A 7,082-nucleotide genomic window follows, 5' to 3' on the forward strand; every position below is an offset into this window, starting at 1 on the left:
TGCACATGCTTCTTCCTGTCAGTTATGGAAGGAATAAAGTATGTGCCATGATCAAGGCAGTGGTGAAATCCAAATTTTTTTACTACCGGTTCTGTGGGCGTGGATTGGTGGGTGTGGCAGGGGAAGGATACTGCAAAATCCCCATTCCCTCCCCACTCTTGGGGGAAGGAAATTGCAAAATCTCCATTCCCACCCAACTCTGGGACCAGCCAGAGGTGGTATTTCTCTGGTTCTCCGAACTGCTCAAAATTTCTGCTACCGGTTCTCCAGAACCTGTCAGAACCTGCTAGATTTCACCCCTGGATCAAGGGATATTTCTTTCTGGAAGAATATGAAAAAGATATACTATCTGTAGGAGGAGCAGCCCAATTTAATGTACTAGATAAAGGAAAGGAAATCAGTGGTAAGGCATGGAAGTAAGTCCCCCTTCTCTTCATCAAATCCCAAAAGGAATTAACACCACAAACCTACAAATCCAAATATCATTTCTTGGATTCACCAGTCTCCCAGATCTTCCCAAATGTGCAAATTAAAGCAGGATTCACTATTTGAAGTATTAGCAGTAATTAACAGTATTAATTTCCCCTTTCTTTTTCTCCATATTTATCCAGGATACTCTACTCCCTACCTCCTTCATCTCAGCTTTCATTTTTTTTCAGTCTTTCCCTTGTTTGACATTATGTAGCATTATGCAACTTGATTTTTTGATGAACGGTTTTGAATGGAATTGATTAGAAGCCAAATACTTAGTTCATAATTGCAATTCATCTTGCTTATCATTTCACTCACCTCAGTTCTTGGTAGATCTCCTGTATTTAAGCTAGAAATCATTTAAATGCACCAAGACTTTATAACAATAACTGAAAACAGTGCAAAACTCTGGTTTCTAGTAAAATTATAGGTATAACACCATAAAATCGTAATGAGTTTATGAGCCTGTTATTTATGATTTATCCTAAAGCTGTCAAGACATCTGGCAATAATTTGGGTTGACACATCTAGCACTAGAATTAAATGTTGATATCATATAATGAAAATTACATGCTTTGGGTTTTCTATGCTGTAGCAAGGCACTAAAACAAATACCAACATCTGCATATTGTTTCTTGTGCAGCCTATTAATTAGCTATTGCAACTAATCAAGCATGTACAACAGAGGAGAGAAGAACCTGCATGATATGTAAAGAAAGAATGAGTGGAGAGAGACTGGAACTGCAGTGTCTTATAAAACAAATGGCAAAATACCTTAAGGACTTAATAAGGAGTGGGGATGAATCTCCTTTGATTTAAATAGAGCCAATTATTTAGTTCATATAATCAGTTTTTTTTTTTTTATTAGAATTGAAGATTGGTTTTTGGTGTAGTGGTTGACTTTGGCCTAGTGACAAAGGCACCAGGCTAGAAAGCAGGAGACTATGAGCTCTCATTCAACTAACAGGATTACTGTTGTGGGAAAAATTGGAGAAGGAAGGAGTATTAGGTATTTTGGCCACCTTAAGTAATTTATAAACATCATAAAGGTGGGATAAAATACTGTTTAAAAAAGTTTGCTAGAGACATCTGAAGCCATTCCCTAGACCAGGGGTGTCAAACTGGCGGCCCATGGGCTGGATACATCATGCACAGGCAGTGGTGGGTTGCCTCCAGTTCAGACCGGTTCTATAGAACTGGTAGTAAAACCAGTGGGAGGCTCCGCCCACTGACCCCGACATCATCAGGAAGCTTCTGCGCATGCGGAGAAACGCGCACGTGCGGCCCCGTTACAAACCAGTAGTAAAGGTAAGTAAAACCCACCCCTGCGCACAGGCCATGTTCTCCCTGGCTCCGCAAAGGCAAAAATCATTGTGATATATCATAATATGTCACGTGATGCAATCGAATTTGCCACCCATGCCCTAGACTAACTGAAATATGAAAGGTTTTCACTAACTCATATCTGTGACCCTAAACCAGGGGTGTCAAACTCACGTTGTCACGGCGGCGTAACGTGACCTATCAGGACATTTTTCCCCTTCACTAAACCGGGGTGGGCATGGCCAGTGCGTGACGCATCTGGCCCACGGGCCAAGAGTTTGACAGCCCTTCCCTAAACAGTAAGAAGCAAATTTTCCTCTATTCATGTACTTGATTGACAGATTCTCTTATGCTGTTCTGACCCTACACAAACATAACACACTTATTTGTTACATTAGCCTCCCTAAGCACTTTGCTTGATCATAAGATGCTGTAAATAAGTATGAAACAATTCTCCACCTCACTTCTACTTTGAAGTTTTTACTTCCAAAACTTTAATTAGCTAGATATTTCAAATTTTTCCTAGAATCGTGCTGCTGAAAGGAATCTTGTAGGCCATAAAGTCCTACCCCCTACCCCTGAAGTGCAGGAATTCAAGAAAAGCTGTTCCTGATGCCTACTAGACTCTGCTTGAGCACATGCACTAAAAAGGAACTCACAACTTCTCTGAATAATTTGTTTTACTATTGGTTTGCTCAGGTAGTTGTAAAGCACTGTCATTTCTCCTGTTATTATAGTATTAATAATTTCCCTGACTTGGAAACTATACTATGCAACCTAAACTTACATTTTCCTCATCACATTATCCTGCTGTCTCATACTCGGTATATATTCAGTTGCTCCAACTTTTCATGACCTGATAATTAGCAATTCACTATAAAAGGCTTCTGTAACCATGTTTGTAAGTACCTGTAAGGTCAGTGATAGTGGCAGCGATGTCCTTGGGAAGATGCTAAAAAAAATGGCAACTTTGTGTGGTCATCATTTGGTTTGTTTTTTTAACCTTTCCTGAAGACACCTTCAATTATATCTAGGGATCTTGTCTTTTGAATGTCTCTTTTTCTATTGCTTCCAGTTTTTCCAAGCCTCAGGGTCTCCTCCAAAGACTAAATTTATAAATAATTATTTTTATTATCTTTTTCACAAATATGGTTGCCAAATCAAGTTTCCCCCATCCTATAGCTAAGTGAAGAACATTGTATTTCTCTGTTAAAACCATTTTGTTATTTTCAGCTCTTTTCTTTGTCAAGATTTTTTGAACCTTATTTTTGTATTCTCTAGTAATAACAGTTCTAACCAATTATCTATTAATCTGGAAAGTATTTGTCCATTCATTCAATTCATTAATGAAAATATTGAAAAATAAACAGCCCAAGATACAACACACATTTCATTATTTGGCACAATCATGAGATACTTATCACCACAACCAAATAACCCCAGTGGATTTTGTGAGATGGATCTCCGTGGGTTTTTTTTTTTCCCTTAAGGAAACATTAACAGCTTTTTATTTCTTTCTGTTCTCTTCTTGGACAGTCAAATTAGCCAAACATACATTGCCAGTTTAAGAGGAAAAAAATCATTATGGACATTTCCCTAAACTCCTCCATTAAATTCCACTACATGTTTCCTCTCGCTGTTCATTCACTTAATAACCTCTGTCTAGGAATCTGGCTGCCTTACATTTCCCCTGTATCTGTATCCTCAGTAGGAAGCAATTACTCCATCACTCACAATATATTATCAGCATTTCTCAGGACATGCTGTATTCCTTGAAATTGGAAGCTATTGAGGAGACAATATTTTCACCCTTCAGAAAGGAGCAGAAAAATCACTGAAAATGTACAGTTTCGTTATCTCTTCCTTCTGTTGAATTCCAGAGGCAAACTCCTGTTGGCACATTTTTCCTATAATTTTTCTGCTTTCCATTTTTGATTCTTCAATTCTTCTTTCAATGTTGACTCATGATTAAAGGGGAAGTTCTTCTCAATTTTCAAGAATAATCTCTCTCCCAACTTCATATCTCTTTGGAACACTTTTACCTAACTTGTTGTAAACTTTTTCTTTTTCCTTTTTCCCCAGGAGTTTTCTCATTTTTCTACATATGGCTCTTGAGACAGTTTGAAAACAGCTCCTGACATCTGTGTTCCCATGTCACTACAATACTGAAAAAGATATGTAGCAAAACTGCTACAAAACTTTTATAAAACTTTTTTTTAAAAGATATTTATCTTCATTACGAGATTGAAGAGGATTTTTACCTCATTTTCTCCCAACAACTGAGCTTCAGGTCCCATAAAAATAAATGCAGTTAGTATCCAAGAAAAGGGATTTTCAAACTTTTTCAAGCCACAGAAATTATTAATTTTAAAAAATCTCTAAACCCATAATCAAGAGGCAAAGCTTTATTGATTTTTTAAAAATGGCTTTGTTCAAGGGACCTCTTTTTCCCCTTCATTTCTTAAATTCTCATGGAACTCCAGGATTTCATGGAGTCTGCCCTAGAACAAGCAGTGGCAATGAAACTGAAACAATTTTCCCCTGCTTTTCAGTAGGACTTAGGAGACAAGGCCTATTGTACTCTTTATTTATTTTCCTTTTGGGTAAAGTTCTCTTGCTTATTTTGCAGTTTTATGATTTTGCAGTTTATTTCTGCTGCTCTGCTAACATAATATTCAAACTATCAATTCTTATTCCAATTTAAAGATGACACATTCAAATTATTTTGGTTTCCAACATCTCCTTCCCCTATATTCTTTACGATAAAATATTCTATTTCTCCTGAGAGTATTAATCTTATATAGTTTTATGGAATACAACCATACAATACTGATACATAATATGGTGGAAATGTAGTGCATATGAGTTCAATTGTTCATTAACAAATAAAGCTGAAGTCTTTTATTCTGGATACACAAGAAGATTTTCATCTCAACACTATTAATGTGTTGCTTATTATCCTAGTTTCCAGTAACCATCTTCCATAAGCCTAATTCAATTCTGTTCTTTATGTTGTGTTTCCTAGTGGAACTTATACTATAGGAAAACTCTTTGTTCTTTATTGCTAAAGGCTGCATCTAGACATGAACAGGATGAAAATAAATTACCATGTGGGTTTGTTATCAAACCTTAGTGTACTGAACTGCATTCATTTATTATGACATCTCAATCATATAGGTTTAAATGTAATTATAAAATGCAGCTTTCCTAGTGCAGATTGTGTACTTATATAGAGTTTTTCTCAATGAGATCAGTTTATTTCTTGTATGTTAATTTTCTTTCTTTGTTATTAAATTATCTAAGAATTCATTCAAGACAAATACATTCAAAATCAGGTGCTTTTCCACATTGTTTGTCCTGGAGTCAAGCAGCACCAAAGAGAATAAAAGGATGAAGATGACAACAATGTATCCCAAATGTCTAACCTGGTTTTCGGGAAAGAGGATTAAATAACTGTGTGGCGTATCAGACTTAAGGTACATCAAGTTCAGGTAATACCTATGATTAGAAATTTAATCATTGTTTCAACAATTAAACTGGATACTTAAATGCATTGCTTATTAATATATATATGAGGAAAATGTATAATAGTAATAATCATTTAAAAATGGAGCATGTGGATATGATTGTGATCAGATATAAATATGAAAATGTATTATGTTATATGAGAGAATATAATCGTGCATCAACATTGTTGAACAGATGACAAATGCAATGAATTATAAGGTATTCAGAAGTTGAACAGATGGAGACACTCCAAGCTGGTAACATCATTTGGTTTCAAGCTGGCTTAAATGCTTTAGGTGGTTTGGGATGAACAGAATTAACTACCTAATCATGAACATCACTGTTCACATACAAAGTAACATGCAGTACAGTGTCTGGAGCTTAATTCTCAGTTTGTTATGCAATGAATCTGTCTATGAATTTGTATGAATTCCTTTCCTGCCGTGACCTAGGACAGATACAAATGCCCAGAAAAAAAGGAAAGGAGAGTATAAAATTGAAAATTATGGTGTAATTAAATTATTTACTTCCAATGTACGGCTCAAAATTATTCAAATTATATTTCAGGTTTGGAAAGATTTCACGAAGAAAGGTCAAAAGAAGGAAACACAACCCAATTTTTTTTTTTTTTTTTTTTAAATTTGATTTATATGCCGCCCTTCTCCGGAGACTCAGGGCGGCTTACAATGCGTTAAGCAATAGCCTTCATACTTTTGTATATTTATACAAAGTCAGCTTATTGCCCCCACAAACTGGGTCCTCATTTAACCTACCTTAGAAAGGATGGAAGGCTGAGTCAACCTTGAGCCTGGTAAGATTCAAACCTGCAGAAATTGCAGGCAGCTGTGTTAATAACAGGGTGCATTAAACCACTGTTTAATTAATTAATTAATTAATTAATTAATTAATTAATTCCTAAACAGAAAAATGCACTTTCATTTAGTCTTTTCTATGCCTGAATGAATTCTATACTGACTTAGGGAATGAGGAGCCAAGCATACATCTTCTTATTGGCTCCTAAGTAGTATTTACGATTTGGATTTTGACGGGATTAAATATTCACTTGAAAATACATCTTGGCTTGAATTTTATACAATAATTATTTGACGTCCAGATTCTTATTCAGTAATAACCAACATCTCAACTAAAAATATAATTCATTTCCCATTCAAGTTTTCCTTGCATCCCACAGAGTGACTTGCTGTTATCTCACTGTTTATTACAGTAAATTATGAATGTCAGAGATGCTGACACCACAGATGGAAGATGCGTCAAAATTTACATCTATCAAAGCAAATAAATACCAATATTTCTATCTTGTGTTTTGCTATGTCACCTCTTTTTGGCATTTGTAGACAGAAATTTCATCCTTGATCTGCATTTTATTAGCCAGTTAATAACAAGTTCTACCAGAGACAACTGTAGAAATCCTAAGACAAAATAAGAAAGTCCATTTGGTACATGAGACTGTCCTGTTTCACTTTATTCTAGTCAAACTGAAAACTTGATAGAATTGCCCTCAGAAGTTTATCACATGTCATAGTGAACTTTTCAGCAGGACTAGCTCCAAGTTCTTTTCCTTTTTCCTACCATTACTCTTTAAACGAAGCAAAACTATTTCTTTTCTAAACTAAAATAAACATTACTAAAATAAATGGGGAATAGAGCACTGCACTCTAAGACAACTAAATACAAGAACAGTTTTTTTCCTGAACACCATCACTTTGCTAAACAAATAATTCCCTCAACATTGTCAAACTATTCACATTAGACTGTATTAC

Source organism: Pantherophis guttatus, chromosome 3 (assembly GCF_059756535.1).
Source record: "Pantherophis guttatus breed Tessera chromosome 3, ASM5975653v1, whole genome shotgun sequence".
Lineage (NCBI taxonomy): Eukaryota > Metazoa > Chordata > Lepidosauria > Squamata > Colubridae > Pantherophis > Pantherophis guttatus.